At 38.4% G+C, this 21244-nt stretch overlaps 1 protein-coding gene and 1 long non-coding RNA gene across 7 annotated transcripts in view; one reads left to right on the forward strand and one right to left on the reverse strand.

Annotated features, from left to right (window-relative positions):
* The window catches only part of FGF1 (fibroblast growth factor 1), a 167411-nt gene that overhangs the window by 89506 nt on the left and 56661 nt on the right, over positions 1-21244 (reverse strand). The gene's annotated exons all lie outside the window — the stretch shown is intronic.
* Positions 1-21244, forward strand: part of LOC130458226 (uncharacterized) — a 124211-nt gene that overhangs the window by 24443 nt on the left and 78524 nt on the right. For 2 of the 4 annotated variants that reach the window (XR_008917334.1, XR_008917337.1), the window contains exon 2: positions 3737-3810. This is a non-coding gene — a long non-coding RNA (uncharacterized LOC130458226). Of the gene's footprint in view, positions 1-3736; positions 3811-17909; positions 20916-21244 lie in introns of those variants that run through there. The other 2 variants (XR_008917340.1, XR_008917341.1) reach the window with 2 other exon arrangements.

A 21244-nucleotide genomic window follows, 5' to 3' on the forward strand; every position in this document is an offset into this window, starting at 1 on the left:
ATGAAAGAACAGATGAACACTGAATGCAGGCTGAAGCTTACTTTTTTCACTTTATTTATGTTTTGCTTTGTTTTTGCAACATTGCTAATATGGAAATTAAAAAGAAAAGAAAGAACCATCTTCCTTCTATTTACCCAGGTTTGCAACCTCACAGTTATCCTTGATTCATTCTTTTCTCTCAATCCCCTTATCCAAATGGTTCCCAAGTCTCACTGATACCAGTTCCACAACATTATTCACATCTAAGCCCTTTTCTTCTGGTTCACACAGTCTTGATCTTAGTTCAGGTCTTCATCTTCTCTTCTCTTGACCATTTCCATAACCTCTTTTTATTTTTAGACCCTCACCTTCTGAATTAGAATTAATATTGGTTCTAAGACAGAAGAGCAGTTAGGGCTAGGCAACAGGAGTCAAGTGACTTGCCCAGGGTTACATAACTAGGAAGTATCTGAGGCCAGATTTGAACTCATAACTTCCCATCTCCAAGCCTAGCTCTCTATCTGCTGAGTCATCTAGTTGCCCCCTATCCTCTTAATTAAAACCCTTAACTCTATAATCTCCAATTCTTTCTCCCCAAGTGACATTCCAAAAATACAGTTTAGATCATGTCACCCACTAAAAAACATTAATGGCTCCCCAATGCCTCTAGTATAAATAAATAAAGTCTTCAACCTAGCATTGAGCCACGCTATGGTTCCCATGGGCCTTTCCAATATTATTTCATATTTTGAGCCTATTTATTCTCCATTCCAGGCAAAATGCCTGCTGAATATTCCCCATTATGACATTCCATCTCTTGCCTTCATGTCTAGGCATGTGTGGTGCTCCATATCTGAAATACATTCCCTACTCACCTTGGGATCAGACTTCCTCATTCAAAGCACATTGTTGATGTTATCTCCTACACGTGGCCTTTCCTCATCTCCCCAGTTGTTAATGTACTCTTTCTCTCAAAATTACTTTATATTACTTTGTACAGACTGAATATGTATTGCACCCCTCCTCCAGGGAACATAAAACTCCTTAAAGGGAGATATAGATTCATTTTTGCCTTTGTATATCCATTACTTTGCCCCATTATTGTTATTCAGTCATTTCTATCATGCCTGATTCTTCATGACTCCATTTGGGGGTTTTCTTGGCAAAGATATTGGAGTGAGTTGTCATTTCCTTCTCCAGCTCATTTGACAGATGGGGAAACTGAGGCAGAGTTAAGTGACTTGCCCAAGGTCACACAGCTAATAGTAAGAGTCTGAGGCCTGATTTGAATGTGGAAAGAGGAGTCTTCCTGACTTCAGGGCTGGCCCTCTATCTACTGTGCCACCTAGCTGCCCCTTTATTCATAGAAGGTACTTAAAAAGCATTTGTTAAATTAGGTAAAATTTGGGGAAGGGGCAGCTCCAGACACTATAGCTGCATTAGATAGAGTCTTTTTCATTTTTCTGCCTCAGAATTGCTTAGGTTACGTTTTGATGAAAGCTGAACAGATCTGAGAAGGAACTGATACTCTGAAACTCCACATAGACTCAAATACTTACTGAATACTCACAACTCCAATTATGTGGTAAAATTTTGTCCTAAGTCTTATTACAGGCAAGTCTATGATCCTATAGGTTTCAGCAAGAAAAAAAAAATGTGGTATTGCCTTGGGCAGAGGGAATGAAAGCTTGGCTGCTTTTTGGACTGGATGAGTAATTACCAAGGCATTTCATGGCTTTAAATCTTTGCATGTAATGCACTCATCTCTTAACCCTCCCATCTTAAAATGGAAAGTGACATTACTCATGATGAAGAGTAGACAATATTCAAACATAGGTGGGGACCTACCACAATAGAATGAATCCTCTTTGGTAATGAATGAAATCTCCTCATGCTAGGGCACTCCCCAAACTGACAGAATGTCTCAGCTTGCCAAAGACTTGGGACTACTCCATTGAGTAAATTCGTCATGTAGTTCTTGGAGAAGCAACACAGTCAGCACATAGCCAGCAAAGTGTAGTGAGATGCTCCTTGGGTAAAGACATTGAAGTGTGTGGCATGGGGTTGGATTTGTTTCTTTGCATTTTCTTCCCAGTATCCTGTCCATTTCTCATTACCTTTTGTATCAGATTGAGCCATATAACCAATGAATTTTCAGCAGTTGACCTCTACCATATTCCTTAGTTCACATTAATCTCCAGCCCATTGTTTTCATGCTGGTGAAACGACTCTATTCTTGACCCTTCTCATTCTTTTCCCTCATACTCAGGTTCTGCTTCCTTCTAAGGCATCCCATTCTATTTTTAATCTTTTCATAGGATCATAGAATTAAAGATTTAGAGCTGGAAGAGACTTTAGAAGGTCATCTAGTCCAACATCCCTCAATACATTGGAATAAATTTAAAATAATTGAAACAATCATCAGTGGTTCAAATCTTAGTCCTGGTTTGAATTGCATATCTATCACTTGGCATCGATGTGACCTTCCACAAGTTACTTAAGCTCTTTGCACTCCTTTGCAAAGTGAGGGGGGTTAACTAGGTTGCTTCAAAAAGTCTCTTCAAGCTCCAGTGAACATATTGAAGTTGAAAGGGATAGCTAAAGAGGTAATAAGTTCCCTTCTACTAGAAGTCTTCACAAAGAAGCTAGATGAAGGGGTTGGGCTAGGTAACCTCCGAGGTTTGCTTCCAAATTTGAGATTCTATTGTTCCATCAAAGCCATGGAAGTGATTAAAATTTAAAAAAAGTTTCCAATATGAAAAACAGAATGAGTGTGCCCTCTAGAATTCCCATTTATCTTAAGAAAGTCAATTTATGAACAGCTGAATTTGCAAAAAAGAAACATTTAAATTTGAGATGGTAGCAGAAATCAAATTACAAAATAATTTTTTTTTACTTTACAAAATGTTACATTGCATGCTTTCTTTAAGCATCACTTAATGCATTTAAAATTTGACATAATTTGAAAAACTGAAATGCATACACCCAAAACAAAGCAAAGTATATATGTATATATATATAATATTGTTTGGAAACATTGATTATTATTTCATCCAGCTAGAATCTAAATACATTATATCTACAGCATTCTATGACCTACCATTCTAGGAACCTAATCAGAAAAGAAAATGAGGGTTAGTGATATGACTTTTCTTAGTGAACCCATGCTAATTCTTATTGATTACAGCTTTCCTTTGTAAGTGCTGACAAATCATCTAAAGGTCTTCTGCTCCAGAATTTTGACTGAGCTCAACCTTATTTTATGGAAACTGACTGTTAACATTTTTAAAGATTGTGTGACATTTTCCCATCTCTTATCTTCTGAATATCTTCCTTTCCCAATAATTCCTAAATGAACACTATAAATAACTCAGTAAATTACAGTTTTTGTTGACATTGGTTATTACTGGTTTCAGTTTTCATTGATTTTTTCTGAAAAATTTGTCTCAGTTTTCATAGGTTGTCTTGGATTTTGTTGGCATGCCCACATGCCCTCGCTGCTAATTTTTCAAAACCAAAGAACAACTCATGCATTCTCCTGCTCAGTGTAGCACTGTTTCTCTTTGTGTGAGCATCACCCCAGGCATCTAAGTCAAACAGTTGCATTCAAGGATCCGGGTGGGTGCTTAGTCAAAGAGACCAAAGCCCATGTCATCATGGAGTCAGTTTACTGCTCCCCTGCTCCATAATGTCCTCAATGTTTTTGCTGCTGAACTTGCTGATGACCTTAAGCCTGTCCTCTTCTGCCTCCATGCAGATGCTGTCTAGGTCTAGGATCTTCTTCAGGTCCTTGGAGTCGGGCGAGTCATTGCTGCCAAGTATAGCCAAAAGGTAGGCAGCCACATAGTGCATCTTGATGGTCTGGGTTCTGCTTAGGTGGTCATCTATTCTTTACAATAGTCTTTTATATCCATTTTATATTAATTTCTTATTATTTTTTGTATTAAGCACTATATTTATTCTCTATGAAATGTGTTTTTGATGTGTATTTTGGAGTATCTAGAATGAATTAATTGAATTTACATTGATTCAAATAGAAATAATTGCCTCGGTTTTCATAAGTTTTGAATTTCCTCAATTGTTTTCAGATGATTATCAACAAAAACCAATTTTTCATTGTACTTGATATCTTCAAATTCCATTAATTCTATGGAATAGATTCTGTGTCTGTCTATATGTTTCTGCCTGTACACACACACAGACACATACACATAGATACATACATACATATAAATGTAACTATATATATGCATATAGAGGGCATTTCAAAAGTCTTAGTTGCTTAAAACAGCACTGAGAAGTTCTGACTTGTGCTGGCTGGGTCACACACCTAACGTGTGTCAGACTATGTTGAACCTAAGTTTTCCTGACTCCAAAATTAATTTTCTATCCACTATTCTTAGCCTGAGAAAACAATTTAATGGGGACAGGTTGGGTGGTTAGTTATTTGAAGGACTATCAAGTGGAAGAAGGAACAGTCTCATCTACGGTTCTACAGAAGGCAAAACCAAGGTCAATGGGTAGAAGTTATAAGCAAGCAAATTTCAGCTCCTTATAAGGAAAAACTTTCTAAGAATTAGAGCCTGAAACAATGGAAAGGATTAGCTAATGAGATCCTGAGATTGCTATTATTGGAAATGTTCAAGTAGGGACTGAATGGCCACTTATCAAGGATATTCAAATGTCTTGCCTCTTTGTAATCCAACACAAGTTTTATACTAGGATTCTGTCACATATGTAAATATAAGTAACATATTACATATGTCCTTTTATGAATATGTAAGATATATGGTTCCTATTCTATTATACACATATATACATATAGCATTGTGAATATACACATGCACACACACATATCTATGTATTATGTGTAAAACCTGCTCAATGAAAGGATTTGTGTCTTTTAGATATTTAGAATTTTGCTACTATAAAGGGGCACACTTACATAATTGCACATCTATCTGATTCTCTGCAGAGATGAATATAGAATGGGATTCTATATTTATATGTACACATATACATGTAAGTTTATATATATATATGTATACACACCCATAAGAATGTGTGTATAGTAGGTTCAGACCTCAGGTTTTTTGGCATAGAGAAGTACCAATGAAGAAATCTCCTTCACCAGCACAACCATACAACTGCTCTGTTATTTATTCCTTTAACCATTATTCTTAGGGCATTTTATCTAAACTTTGCACCTCCTCCAGAACCCATCACAGTTTTCTTCACACCAATGTGCTGAGAGAATGCTTGTTCATTAAATTCAATGAAATGATTTCTAGGCATTCCCTGCATCTCAACCCCACTTATATATTTTGTCAATGTCCTTTTAAAGGGTGGTACCCAGGGTTAAATATTCTAGATATTTTCTGACCAGGACAAGGTAGAGTGCAACTGTAGTCACCCAAGAACTGGACTGTATAATGCGTTATCATCATCATCATCATTATTCACCCCAAACTCTGAAGGTAACCCAGGGGGCACCAGAATGATGGTTAGATGTTGGGGCTGTAATATGTTGCAAATAATGATGTCTGTACATATAGCTATCATAAAAATTATTCCCTAAATACAAAATCTCTAAAGTTAAACAAGTGCCATAATAGTCATTCGTCATCAAAGGCATACAGGATGTTCCAAAAGTCTTAGTTCAGTGTTCAGCCATTAAAGCTAACAACTGCATGAAGACTTTTGGGACCCTCTATATATGAATGGAAAAGAAAGTGAGCCAGTCGTGTGACCAAAGTGAGGAATCAAAAAGAGATGCCACAAGAACTTCAGTGGTAGTCACAAAATATTAAAAGGTCCAGGGCACTTTGGAAAGAGCCTCTAGGACAGACAGACTGACTAGAAAATATGACAATGATTACACTGGATGAGAAGGTATGTTGAACTGCTTTCATATGGATGGAAGGAATACCCACACAGATAAGATCATGGCTCCACTGACATCAATTGTATTCATCAAAAATCTATTAAGTACCTGTTGCCTGTGTGGCAAGTCACTGGACTAACTGATATAATTTGTTGCTGTTCAGTCATTTCAGTTGTGTTTACTCTTCTGGATCCCAACCCAAATGGAATTTTCTTGGCAAAGATACTGGAGTAGTTAGCCATTTCCTTCATCAGCTCATTTTACAAATGAGGAAACTGAGGCAAACAGGATTTGCCCAGTGTCACATAACTAGTAAGTGTCTGGAGCTAGATTTGATTTCACAAAGATGAATCTTCCTGATATCAAGCCCAGAGAACTACCCACTGTGGCACTCAGCTACCAAGTTGATAGAATAACAAAGACAAACAAAACAATCCTCATCCTTAGGAAACTTGTATTTGATCAGAAGAGTCTCTTGTTTAGCTTCTTCACTGTTCACTTATATTGAGTTCTGTTCAATAACTATAATTTCTCAAGGAAAAGAGGAACATAAAAGTAATTTCTTAAACACAATCTCTCGAAAATTAAACTAGCAACCAGATGACCATAACCACTGTAGTCAAAATACTTGCAGCCCAGAGGGCAGCTAAGTGGTTCAGTGGATTGAGAGTCAGACCTAGAAACAGGAGGTCCTAGGTTCAAAGCTGGCCTAAGACATTTCCTAGCTGTGTGACTTTGGAGAAGTCACTGAACTCTCACTGCTTGGCATGCATAGTTCTTCTACATGGTATTGATTCTAAAATGGAAGGTAAGGGTTAAAATCAAAAAACCACTTACATTCCAAATGCTTGTCAATTCCTAGGCTCTCCCTTTCATTGTATGACTTTGGCAAGTCACTTCATTTCTGTAGCCCTCCATTTCCTTAGCTCTGAAAAGAAGGGAGTGGATTAGATGATCACCAAAGTCCCTTCCAGTTATCAGATTCTAGGTTCAGATATCAATTTGGAAAAGGTAGAATGCCCAGCCATACATTCCATGAAAAACTGAATGTCACTGACTCAGAGAGTTAAAAGGACTTTGCAAAGTAACTGATCAGAATTATCAGGGAGATTAAACAGTTCTTTGGAAAAAGAACCAATTTTGGAATCATATGAACTGAGTTTAATTTCAGGCTCAGCCATTTACTACCTGTGTGACCTTGGCCAAGTCACTTGACATATCTAAGTTTCTTCTTTCTCCTTGGTAAAATGAGTTCTTATCCTGAGACCAAGGATGTGATGTGAGATTGTTATCCACCCTCAATTCCTCCCCATCTTTCTCCCACTCCCCTCATTCACCTCCCCTTTCTCCTCTTACTCTTCATGTAGCATGCCAGCACAAGTAGCAGCTGGACTACAAAAAACAATACCAATGAACACAGGTTTGTTTTGTGCCTTCGTCAAGGTGTGGTTGCCTTGGCAGCAAGCTGCAGCCCAACACCTCATCCCACTCATGTCAGTACACACATACTCATACAAGTAGCGAGTTCTGCGGTCTCCAACCTGTGCACACACCCCGTCCCCTTCACTTCCTTCTGCCCTGTGTTTCCAGACGGAGTCAGAAATGGGATCACATCAAATAAGAATTTTTTTTCCAACATAATTTTCCATTTATAGATAGTTTTCTCCTGGGAGGTTCCATCTGTCTTCCTCTGTCTCGTTCTCTATGTTTATTTGGGGACATAGTTATTTTTTAGCCCTTAGGTCAGCAGTCCAGCCAGTGGGTCAGTCCATGTCCAAAAACCCAAGATCTAAAACTCAGAGTGGGTCTTTAGCTGTAGGCAGCTAGTTAGGGCCATTGATTTAAGTAGAAGTTGAAGTACAGAACTCATTATCTTTCCCCCTAAACCCTATCTCAACTCCTAACTTCCTGATTACTCTAGAGGACAACACTGTCCTCTCTGTCTATCAGGCTGCAACCTAGGAGTCATTTTGGACTCCTCATTATCTCTCATCCCTCATCTCCAAGCTATTGTCAAGGGTGGTTTCACCTTTGCAGCATCTCTCAAATATGCCTTCACCTCTCCTCTGACACTGCCACCACTCTAGTTACAGGCTCTCAATCACTCCATTTCTTCATTACTGCAATAGCCTGGAGGGGGGGATCTGCCTGCCTCAGGTCTCTTCCCATGCCAATCCATTCTCTACTCAGCCACTAAAATGATTTTCTTAAAATGCAGATCTGATCTTGTCATTCCCCCTACTCAATAAACCCCAGTGGCTTCCTGTTGCATTCCTCCAGATGCAAATATAAAATGCTCTGTTTGGCATTCTATACACCCCAGTCCCCTTCTATCATTCCAGTCTTCTTGCACCTTACTCTTAGCAAGTGCTATTTGATCCAGTGACCCTGGCCTTCTGGTTGTTCCAAACAAGACACTCCATCTCTATTCCAAGCATTTTCTTTGGCTGTCTCCTATACCCAGATCACTGTTCCAACTATGGACTTTCCTGGCTACCTTCAAATCTCAAGTAAAGTCCCACTCTTTACAGGAAGCCTTCCCCGTTCCTCTTAATTCCAATACTTTCCTTCTATTAATTATTTACTATTTATCATCTTTGTAGTTTGCTTTGTACATATTTATTTATGCATGTTGTTTTCTCCATTAGATTATCAGCTCATTAAGGGCAAAGACTGCCTTTTGTCTCTTTTTGTATCCCCAGTACCTAGAACGGAGTCTGGCATATAGCAAGTACTTAATAAATGTTTAGAGTGCCAGACCTGGAGTCAGGAAGACACCTATTCTCAAGTTCAAATATGTTCTCAGACATTTACTAGCTAGTTGTGGGAGCCTGGGCCAGTCACTTAACCCCTATTTCCTTGACCTTGCCACCCTCTTACCTTGGAACCAATATGCAATACTGATTCTAAGACTAAAGGTAAGGGTTTAAAAGAGAGAAAGAGAATGTAAGCTCCAGGGTTTGAGTCCTTGGTGCTGCCTACAGTGTTTGGTTCAGAGTAGGTATAAATGCTTGTTGATTCATTGATTGAGAAGCTCACAGTTTGACTGTATATATATATATACACACATATATGTCAGTATATAAATATATATACTGATTAGGAAAAGGTTTATAGATTATTGGCTATAAAAAATCTGAGCCAGGGAGCAGCTGAAAAGAGGGATGAGACAGAGAGGAGAATCCCTAGATGTCTGTCTTTCAGTGTAAACAGGAGTAGACTTTCTGAGGAAAAGGAATGTGCTTTGCAAAATGTTTCTCAGAAGTACATAAGCACTTCAAGATGGACTTCCAAATATGGCTCATCTTGGCTTCCTTCTCAAGTAACCACTAGAGTGAAAGTCCACTGCAAAGGTTCAAATCCAGCAAACAAACAAAATAGAGATGTCATTATCTTTCCTAAACAAATGAGGTTACTGACAATGGACTCTTTCTGTGTTTCTAAATATGGCAGAAAAGACCAATGTTTGTAAGGTAGTCTTTTCTAGCCATTTAATGATCGTTCACTGGTTTCTGTGATTGGTGTTATTAGTAAAATATTTCCTATTTTTAAAGTGGCATGGCCATTTCTCAGTGGCTCCTGCCCATTCACCATTGAACTCTCCCTCAGTTAAGTGAATCAGTTCAACACATTGACCAAGTATGGAAACATATAGATGGAAAGAGTACTTGGCAATCAAAATCCTCTGGAGTTAAATTAATCACTGTAGTGGTCACAGTTCTAAAATCCTTTAATACTGTTTTTTCTTTGAAATATTGTAGGCATAATATAAATTATTGTCTTGGTTACATTTATTTTACTCTGTATCAGATCATACAAATCTTCCCACTTTTTTTCTGATTTACTCACATTCATCATTTTTTATGGTGCAATATTGTGCTGTAATATAATATTAGGTAAAAGAATTTGATTCTTGATCCAACCATTCTGGCAGGCAATTTAGAACTATGCCCAAAGGGCTATAAAACTGTGCATGCTTGATATGATAATACCACTACTAGGCCTATATACTAAAGAGATCATAAAAAGGGAGAAAGGACCTACTAATATAAAAATATTTATAGCTGCTCTTTTTGTGATAGCAAAGAATAGAAAATTGAGGAGATATCTATCAATTGGGGAATGCTCTAAATACATTGTGGCATATGTTGGTGATGGAATACTATTGTGCTATAGGAAGTGATAAGCAAGATGATTTCAGAAAAAGCTGGAAAGATCTATATGAACTGATGCAGAGTGAAATAAGCAGAACCAGGAGAACAATGAACACATTAACGGCAATATTGTGGCATGATCAACTATGAAAGACAACTACTCTCAGCAATACAATGATCTGGGACAATTTTGACTCCCTTATAACAAAGAAAGCTATTCACCTTTAGAGAAAGAACTGTTGGAATCAGATGCAGATCAAAGTATGCTTTCTTTCACATTAGTTTATTTATGATTTTATTTTGGGGTTTTGGTTTTATATAAATATTCTCTTATAATAATAACCAATACAGAAGTATATTTTGCATGATAATACATGTATAATCAAATCAAATTACATACTATCTTCAAGAGTGGGTAAGGGAAGGAAAAGAGATAATTTCAATCTTATAATTTCAGAAAACATATGTGGAAAATTGTCATTATATGTAACTGGGAAGATAAAATATCTTTGAATTTTAAAAATTAGGTTATATAATCCTATCTCATCTCTACTAGTGCACTTGCTCAATTCCTATATGATATGTTCAACCTTTCATCAATTGATGGACTCCTTTCCAGGTCTTTCCTACTACAAGGGGGGGAAAAGTACAGTTATAAATATTTCTGTATACATATCACCTTGTCCCTCCATCTTTTTTCTTCTTTAAGTAAATGCCTATGGGTCATGTTACTAGGTAAGAGGGTATGCGTAGTTTAGTAACTTTTTTTTTAGCATAATTTCATATTGTTTTACAGAATGTTTGGATTACCACTGTTTTCAACTTTGTCCCTTAGACTAACATTTGGTCCAAAGTCTCTGATCACAAAACTGTTGCATTCCTGATTTCTGTCCTGAGGGAGGGATGGTCAGTCAACCCTTTCTTGTTATCTAGAAATCTGCTGCTGTACCTTAGTGTTTGGAACTACATTTTAGTATCTTTCATACAAAGACACTGCCACAAAAAGTCTTTCAATAGCTATAATTCAATCCAATTCAAACATTTATTGAGCATCTGCTGAGCACAGAACACTGAAGTGAGCTACCAGAATTAAAGACATGATTCACTTGTTTCAATTTATAGCCTAGCTGGTAAATAAGACATGAACACACTTAATTCTACTATGGAATATTATATGATAAGAGAATGAGGGAGGAGCAAATTTAAGTGGTACATTGATGGGGGAGAGGAGGGAGAAAAGGAAAAGGGGGAGAAAATGAAGGAGGAGAAGAAGAGGAGGAGAAAAAGGAGGAAGAGGAAGAGGAGCAGATGAGCTTCAGTGGTCATTCATGACTATTTTAGGTAAAGAAGAGATATTTTAGCTAACTTTGCACTATCTTCAATGCTGGTATTCCATTTATTGTCAGACCATTCCATCTTTGGGCTAGGAATTCACAACTCAGTGTTTGGGAGAACCAGAAGTAAACACCAGGTGAGTCTCTGAAAAGCTCACACAAGCCCAGTTATGGTGGTCTGGGTTTTGTCTCTGGTACCCTTTTATTTTTGTGTGAGGCCCTAGCCTTGAGTCGCTCAAGGGAAAGAAATCTATGTTTTCCCAGGTGTGCCATGTGTTCTCTAAGCTGCCTTGGAGTCAGGAAACAGAGTCCATCTAGGATCTGTGTGGTGATTTAACCTGCAGATTCAACCTAAGGCTGACAGCTGAGCTTTAAACCCCATTCACTAGGGAAAGACTGACTAGCAATGTCTTCTTGTGATATAACATCCTACAGAATACGTATTATATAAAACAAGTGCATGGCCTAAACCACTGCATCTTTGAAAATGTATATTTTGCCACTTTGAACTGTAGTATAAGCAGCCTAGAGCATTCACCAGAACCCTCATTTTTTTCTTTCTTTTTTTTTTTAATCTTACCTTCCATCCTAGAATCAATACTGTGTATTGGTTCCAAGGTAGAAGAGCAGTAAGGGCTAGGCAATGGGGGTTAAGTGACTTGCCCAGGGTCATACAACTGAGAAGTGTCTGAGGCCAGAATTGAAACCAGGACCTCCTGTCTCTAAGCCTGGGCTCTCAATCCACTGAGCCACCCAGCTGCCCCCCTCAGAACCCTCATTTCTAACCTGGTCTGCAACATATATATTCTAGGCTCTTCACTAGGCTTTTCACCATCCCTCTATCTCTCCATACCTTTCTTAGTCTCACTATACAGGCAAACGTAAACATGTGTGAATCCTTGTGTTCATTATTATTTATTGTTTGATGATCATGTGATTTAATCTTCCCTCTACCCCTGGGGTTACATGTGGGGGTGTTGAGTGGGAGAGAGATTATTATATATGTCTTAAATTTTATGGAGTATCCAATAGAAAAAGAGCCTGAAGGCACATTGGTATTTTCTCCTCAAAAGAAGGTAGAGCATTTTTCTGGGGATTTCAGAACTATGTTAAGGTTATCATTATTGGGTTTTATTTTTTTTAGGCACAATTGCTCATAGTCAGATGTCACTTTGGGAGTGACCTTGACACTACCAAAATATTATCCTATTATAATCATACTTCCAGGAGTAGTGAGAAACAGGAGGTCTGTTTGTCTCAAGCTCATAGGAAGTTAAACGTCAAATTCTACATTAGGATTCAATTCCTGTATCCTTTGGTCTCATTTTATTTCTTTATCTGATATTGGACAGGGTTTCATACAAGCTTTTGTGTGTGCTCCTGTCTGCAGAACCTCCGGTCTATAAATGCTGCAGCTTAACCAGAGGGAAGCACCTTTCCTTTTAAAGGGCCAGCCTTCTGCTGAGCTGGTCCAAAGCAGTGGAGTTTAATGACCTGGAGGAGTTAGATGTGGGGAGGGGGGGAAAGAGAGGGTGAGAAAGAAGCTTGGTACTCTCTCTCCGAGTAGCATTTGTAAAAAGAAGATGGTACCAGTAACCAAAATCTTTTCACAAGCTAATGCACCTATCCTAAGCTTGGCTCACATAGCTTTCAAGGAAAACAGGCAGTTATTTGAATTTTTTTTTCAAAATATTTCAAATTTTTTTGAAAAAGTTCTTTTCAGTCTCTTCCTCCTCCTCTTTGTTATTATTCTAGATTATGAAGAGGTCCTTCAGACAACTGAATACTCCTTTTTTTTTTTTAAAGAAAAAAAAGGGAGGGTGGGAATCGGTCCAGAAACATGTCTGTGTTCTATGAACTTGATCTGACTAAAATTGTGGCATTTGAAACATTAATATGTTGCATACCAGATTGTTGCTATTAGATAATAGAGGCAGGTAGGTAGCATAGTGGTGAGAATACTAGACTTATAAGATAAGATTTGAATTCAAATACAATCTCAGATACATCCTAGCTAGGTAACCCTGAGCAAGTCACTTAACCTCTTTCTATCTCAGTATCTTCATCTGTAAAATAGAAATAAGAATAGCACCAACCTCCCAGAATTGTTTTGAGAAATAAATGAGGCAATATGCATAAAGCATTTTTCAAATACTAAAACACTATGTTTCACTTATCATTAAAAATTATGGGGGGAAAATCAATATCTTGCTTCCTTTTCTGAAACATAAAAGAACTTTTTCACCAGTAAAGTATGAATATGCTTTTTAAATTAATTTTCTAAGGAAGTAGGAAGAACGTTGGTCTTGGAGTTAGAGGACCAGCTCAAGGCCTTAATATTTATGTAATCTCATCAGTTTCCTTATTTGTAAAATGATTGGTTGGGGTTAGATGATCTCTGAGAGCCCTTGTAGCTTGAAATCCACAATCCAATGAATCCCAGCTCTATTTAGTCTATTAGCTTTGAGGTTTAGAGACTGCTGAAATTAATTATTATTATTATTGTCAACAATCATGGAATTTCAGAGCCCACCTGATTCAACTAGAATCCAGACAGGAAGAATATACTCAACCTGAGGCCATCCAGTCTTGCCTGGCAGACCTTCAACAAGGGGAAGTCTATTACTGCCCAAGCAAGCTGTTCCACTTTTGGACAGCTCATATTGTTAGGAAGCTCTTCGGTACAGCAAGCCTAAATTTGCCTCTGTGACTTGTACTAGTTGATTTTGGTTTTGACTGTACAGAATAAGTCTAGTTCCCCTTCCACATAGCATCATAGATTTAAAGCTGGAAGGAGACTCTAGAGGGCATGTAGTCTAGCCCTCTTATTTCATAGATGAAGAAATCTGAGGACCTACAGAGGTTAAGCAACCTGCCCAAGGTCACACAAGGCATAAGGGACTGAAGGGAGATTCCATCCCACACAGCCTCATATATTCAAAGAGTGCCTATCCCATGCTGCCTCAAATCCTCAAAGTCCATTACAAGGCTTTTAGTGCTTTTCCCCTGTTGATTATTCTTACTTATCCTGGTTATTTCTTGTTTAAATATAGTCATTTTATGTTATTAGGCTGAAAGCTGCTTGTGAACAGGGTTCATTTTTTGCCTTTCTCTGTGTCCTCAGCACCAAGTATGGTGCCTGACCCACAGAAGGTACTTAGTAATGCATGTTGACTTGGCTTGACTTGCTTTGAATTTCTCAAAGCATTTTAAAATGAAAACAATTAGCTAGCACAATTGAACCCATTCAATCCCTGGGCTGGGCTGGGTACCTAATTAAATGAGGTAGAATATCTTTCTGGATTTGAGAATACAAAAGAAAGTATTTTTTTTATTCACAAGAATATAAATTGTGTTCCATTTTTGGCCACACTCGCCAAGCTTTGTGGTTCCAGAGGTGGTCTTGGTGTGTGGCACAAACCTTGGTCTCCTTATATGAACTGGCTAACTTCATGTGGAAGGGGTCAGTGGGATTCTTTGGCCTTTATTTGCTTTTATTTCTTCCTCTCTCCAATTTCATCGCATCCCCGACTACCAGAATTGCTCCTGAAAACAAACATTGCTATAGCTCGAAGCCTTTTGGGTGAAGTCAGATGCACCAAGAGGATCACTGAGGAAGAGCTATTGGAAACCCAGTAGCTGAGGTTTTCTTAAAGAGAAGACAGAGCTCCCTGTGTCTTAGGAAAGAAACCCAAATATTGAAAAAAAATTGAGGTTTTAGTGGCTCAGACAGGAGAAACTCAAATACGATGATGTACGGATGTTAGAACAGGAGAGCCAGCCCAGCTTCCAAATATTGAAATTCAGTTTTACTGCAGTTGAGTGGGTTGGGCTGAGGCAGGTGTATTTGAACCCCAATCCAGGAGAGGGCGCTCGAAGTTTGCTGCAAAATCCTGAAGCCCTGGCAGTGTGGGCTGTTTTTAGTAAAGCCTTTTCACATAGTTTTGAAAGTTCTCTGTGGGGGAGAGAAGAGAGGTTGTTTTCTTTGGGATTTTTTTTCCCCAAGCGCCAAAGAATACTCGTTCTGGAGATTAAACTAATCTGTCACTAATTAAATAAAAAAATCATAGTAGACTTCACTTATCATTAAAAATTATGGGGGGAAAAATCAATATCTTACTTCCTTTTCTGAAACATAAAAGAACTTTTTCACCAGTAAAGTATGAATATGCTTTTTAAATTAATTTTCTAAGGAAGTAGGAAGAATTCTGGTCTTGGAATTAAGAGGACCAGCTCAAGGCCTTAATATTTATGTAACCTCATCAGTTTCCTTATTTGTAAAATGATTGGTTGGGGTTAGATGACCTCTGAGAGTCCTTGTAGCTTGGAATCCACAATTCAATGAATCCCAGTTCTATTTAGTCTATTAGCTTTGAGGTTTAGAAACTACTGAAAATGGAAAATAAGAAAACCCTGTGATTTCAGGGGGCTAGTTTTTCTCCTGAGCATAATTTGTATCCCCACATTTGTATTTGGGAATAGTTATGTATATACTCAAGGATAACATGGACAAAATCAGGGAGGAAAGAAGGAAGCAAGGAAACAAGGAAGCAAAGAAGTGAGGAAGGAAAGGAGAGAGGAAGGAAGGAAGGAAGGAAGGAAGGAAGGAAGGAAGGAAGGAAGGAAGGAAGGAAGGAAGGAAGGAAGGAAGGAAGGAAGGAAGGAAGGAAGGAAGGAAGGAAGGAAGGAAGGAAGGAAGGAAGGAAGGAAGGAAGGAAGAAAGAAAGAAAGAGAGAGAAAGAAAGAAAGAGAGAGAGAGAGAGAAAGGAAGGAAGGAAAGAAGGAAAGAAAGAAGGAAAGAGAGAGAGGAAAGGAAAGGAAAGGAAAGGAAAGGAAAGGAAAGGAAAGGAAAGGAAAGGAAAGGAAAGGAAAGGAAAGGAAAGGAAAGGAAAGGAAAGGAAAGGAAAGGAAAGGAAAGGAAAGGAAAATAAACGTCAAATCATAGTGGGATGGTATTAGGGATGCATGTAGAGACATTTGCCTTGACCAAGAGAAGGACCATCTTTTTATGAAAGACGTGAGTGAAAGAAGAAATCCAAGCGATGAGATAAAGAAGAAGAAACAAGAAAGAAGTTCTTGTCTGGTGACCTCATTTTTTTCAGTTTCACTGTATAGTATAAGGCCAAGCCCTTAGCCAAGAGGGTATGGGCGTGTTATGGGCGGCTTAAGGAAGGGTAAAAATGTTTGGAATAGCCTCTGTTGTGAATGGGATAGTAAATTGATTAGTGAAGGGCAAAAGGATTGCCTTGCCACAGTGAGGGCCCAGTTGAGGTTATGCAACAAATTTGTGATGTACTCAGTTGGCATAGCTTTGTAATATTCTCCAGTTCCATTGAGTAGCATGACAATAGGAACAAATTTAGAGAAGGGTAGTGATAATCCAAGGCTGAAATTTGGGAAAGCATGACAGGCTAAAAGGCAGACGGGCAAGGGACTCAAGTAGAAAGTAATATAGAGTTGAACTGATTTTCAAGTTAGGGAAAGGAAAAGAGTCCAACCAATGCAAGAATAATGACCTGGGAAAGAAGTGAATGGTAAAGAGATTGGAGGTCATGCTGAGTATGAAGGAAAAAGTTAGGTATCATAAAGCAGAGAGAAAGGTGGAACGAGAAAAAACTATAATCATAAGAAATTTCTGAGTTCATGAACACAGAGGTGAAATGCTTGTGGATCAAGGGTGTGGCCATGTTAGTGTGTAGCTAAGATGGAGTAGAAGAGTAGGTCATGGGAATCAAATAAATTGAGGAACTCCTAAATACATTAGATTTGATTTGAGAGAGTATTCAAATGTATATTGCCCATTATGAGGACAAGAGTTAAGAAAGAAAAAGTGTGAGCCAAGAAGCACTCCCAGAGCACTCTGAGAGAACATTCGACACTTTAAAAGGTACCATGTATAAGTGGGAGAAAAAATCAAGCAAATAGAAACATGCTGGCCTTGAGATGTTTTTCGAACCATAAAGCTGAGCAAAGGAGAAGATCAAGAGTTGCTGCTCTGTAGAGGTCATCTGCTATAAATCTGGTGTCCTTGGGGAGGTGATGACCACCATCTGCTGGAGAAAGGTAGAACTTCTAAAGTCTAAAAAGAGTTTAGCTCCAGGCAACAAAGTAGAGTTAAGAATGAGGAGTGGGGCAGGTAGGTGGCTCAGTGGATAGAAAGACAGACCTGGAGTCCAGAGGACCTGGGTTCAAATCTAGATTTCAAATCACTTTCTAGCTGTGTAACACTGTACAAGTCACTTAACCTCCACTGCCTAGTCCTTACCTCTCTTCTGCTTTAGAATCAATATTTAGAAAGTAAAGGATTAAAAAAAAATGCGAGGAAGTAGTACCTCATTGAGAATATAAGGAAAAATCAATACAACACAAAGATACTCTAGAGGAAAGTGTCCTTTTAGCAAACCAGACTCTAGTCTACCCTCTCTCTTTCTGGAGCACATTCAAGGCAGTGCTGTAAGTTATAGATACTGTAAAGATCCCTTATTGGGCACTGGCACCATTGGGAAGACATAGCAGGAATAACTAAGGGGTGCTCTCTCTTGTCTTCACCCATCCCAGATGCCTTCCAACAGACCCAGCGGGAGCAGTAAGGGTGAGAAGCCCTCTTTTCTCTTCATGGCTTGATGATGACTCTCCTTCCACCTATTCAAATCATTTGTTTATTCTCTATGGAATCCTTTGTTTCCATTATTATTAAAATAAAATTGTTTTCTATTATGAATTTTATGAGCCTGGAAGTTTGAAGGGAACTAGTAACCATTCTTGATGGGGTGAAAGAGATAATGAAGTTCATAGGTTTTACCTAGAAGAGGCAAAGAACCAGAGAGGTAAGAAGTTTTCAAAGTGTCCCCAGGCCCTTGAAGAGTCACAGATCAAAACAACTCCCTCATCTTATAGAAGAAGATGCTAAGGCTCAGTCAGATTAAATGATTTGCCCAAGATCACATAGGAGGAAACTTCTGACACAAAGATTATATTTTGTGTTCAACATCACAGATAGAATCATTAAGGATGTTAAGAACCATCTAGCCCCTCCATTTTAAAGATGAAGAAAATGAAGACTAGTATGTTTAAGCACCAAGTTTACTCAGGTAGTAAGTGGGAAAATCCCTAGGCAGGATGCAATCCCAGGCCACCCAAAATCAGTGATCTTTCCACTATGGAATAGAGAAGCAGAGACATTAATAATTATAGGTTAGACATGGAGATGGCAAAGTAGTCAAATGAACTAATATTTTTTAAATGATTTACAAGTGTAAAGGTATTTTTAAGCAATTAAAGTTTTATTTCTTATCAAAATAAAAAGTAAAACAACAGAAATAAAAGTAAAAATTTTCTTGTGTCCTGTATCACCAAATTCTCCACTGCAAAGAAGGATTAGTAAATCGACTTCAAGAGAGTAATTCAGTGGCTAGGAGAGAAGGAAAGAGAGTGTTTCAGAGAGATTGCTAAGTTTCATTGAAAAGAATCTGTCCCTTCTTCACTATGGACAACTGTGGGAAGGAAGTTCAGGAGGCCAAGGCATAGAATAAGGAGCTGAGTCAGAATTATTAAAGGGAAAAACCAAGAGGATCCACTTGGAGATAGGAAACCTTCAGGGAAAAAAGTCAAGTCTTTAAATCAAATGTTGAAGACAAGAAGACTTTTTGGATTTTCCCCACACACACCCACAAACACTTTCTTTTACCCTTAGCCCACCATGTCAGTTGATCTTTCAGAGATTTTGGAAGACCTACAACAATAGAGAATGGTGAGTCCAAGCCAATAAGTGATGAAGGCATGAATAAGTTTCTCAGACGAGGCAAGGTCAGTTTTTGGAGGCTAAACACAGAGGTGGGGGACCATAAAGGCCGGGACGACGTGGGAATAATAAAGTCCAGGGTCAAAGATGATGCTAGAGTTTCTGGCCTGGGAAGAAGAGCACAAATTGGAATTTGGGAAGAGGAAGAGACATGTCAGTGAGACATTGGACAAAGAAGACTTGTTAAATAGAAGGGAAACAAAAACCAAGGCTGAGTGACTCAGGCATGACCCAAGTTGTTAATATCTTTCCAAAAGATTCACCTGGTACTACAGCCAGAAAAATATGTCCCCATAGACTGGGTAAATCTGAAATCGTAGAGTGAGTCCATGGTAGGGATGAGCAGTTTGTCTCCTTGGAGGAATCTAAGAGAAAAAAAACACAAAGAACCAAAAAAAAAAAACCAACAAAAAACGCCTTATCTGCAACTAAACCTCTTCATTGTTGCCATGATGGAAACAAGAAGGAATTAAAGGCAAAGCCTTCCCCTTTTTCATAATTCTTCTCTTGGTGATTAGATCTTGGCTCCTACAGGTACCTAATGGTTTCCACATTCTCTCTTTATTCTGAATGGGCCCTTTCCCTTATCAGCCATGGGATTCTGATAGCAGAAAGTGAAAAGGAGTGCATAAGTCATGTCAAGGGTCAATAGTCAAATTACTGGTCTTGCACCATCAAGAGGGAGGATATCTAAATTAAACTACACCCCAAGGATCTCCTATAGTACCCAATTTCTCAGCCCCCACTACAGTCCCTCGCTCCAAAATATCCAGCAAGCTCTGCCACTCGTTTTCCAGAGCCATGGTTCCTATTTCTGCCATTTATCTTCTTAGCCCATTTCTATATATAAAACTTTGGAAACTTGTTTCATTGGAAAAGGCTTTGACTCTATCTGTCCCTGGAAAAAGCCCCCCCCCCCAACCCCTAGTTGAAGTTTTTCCCAACAATTACTGGTCTCTCTCGGGCTTTTCTCTCTCTTCCCTCCCTAATCATTTCATCTTCCTTGATTCTTCTACTGTCTCCACCTTTCTTCTATTTACTCTCTAGAATGATTTTTTAAACCTTTACCTTCTGTCTTAGAATCAATATTGTGGGAACTATGTCCTTATCCCAAACTCAGACTAGGATTCCCTAGGCTGGGGCTCCAGATTTCTCCAATGAAATTGCAGGAACAGCATGAGCTTATGACTAGGGGAATCCCAAAGACAATATGGCCCACTACAATCAGGTAATTTTCTTGAAACAAATGTCGACTCCTCCAAGGTACAAGCTATCAACCATGCAATTGCCCATTACTGCACTATGGAGTCTTGGTCAAAGAGATTTATTGGCTGACCCAAAAAATGTCTCCAACTTAGTCCCCCAAATCTGCAACATGATTTTCCACAAGACTGTGCCTACATACAATCATTTGCCCCTAATTTTTGGCCTTAATGTACCTCAAGAAAGTAAGGAACCTTCATAAAGAAGGCATTGCTGATGAAATCACTTTTTCTTTTTTCCAGGACTGGGAGTTTGGTTTTATTTTCTCCTCTATGATGTGGTTCTTCGCTGGATATTAGAACTATCTACTTCATTTAACTACACTGGCAGAAATAATCTTCACCCTCACACATATTTATTTTATTCTGATTTCTATCAAAGATGCTATGTTCACAATTCCTGGGAGTTCAAATTCCCCAATATTCCTATGTTACATCAAAAAGTCTCTCCAATTTCTTTGTAAAATCATTGTTGAAAAATAAATTTAATTGATGTCTTTTTATCCTACAAAAAAAGAATTAATATTAAGGGCTAGGTAATGGAGGTAAAGTGACTTGCTAAGGGTCACATTCCTAAGAAGTGATTGAGGCCATATTTGAACCCAAGACTTCTTATCTCTAGGCTTGGCTCTCAATCCACTGAACCCCCTAGCTGCCCCCTTTATACTGACCTTAGCAAGAAAATTTGAACTCTGTGAGAAAAGTGTAATATAAATTAGCATTATAGGACTCTGGCTGTTTCTAATAAATCATGTTAGTTAAGAACAAGTTAATTGGAATCTGAGAATCCAGACTACAGCCTGAATATAGCAGCCAGTCCAGGGAGTGAC

The sequence above is a fragment of the Monodelphis domestica genome, chromosome 1, assembly GCF_027887165.1.
Source record: "Monodelphis domestica isolate mMonDom1 chromosome 1, mMonDom1.pri, whole genome shotgun sequence".
Classification (NCBI taxonomy): domain Eukaryota; kingdom Metazoa; phylum Chordata; class Mammalia; order Didelphimorphia; family Didelphidae; genus Monodelphis; species Monodelphis domestica.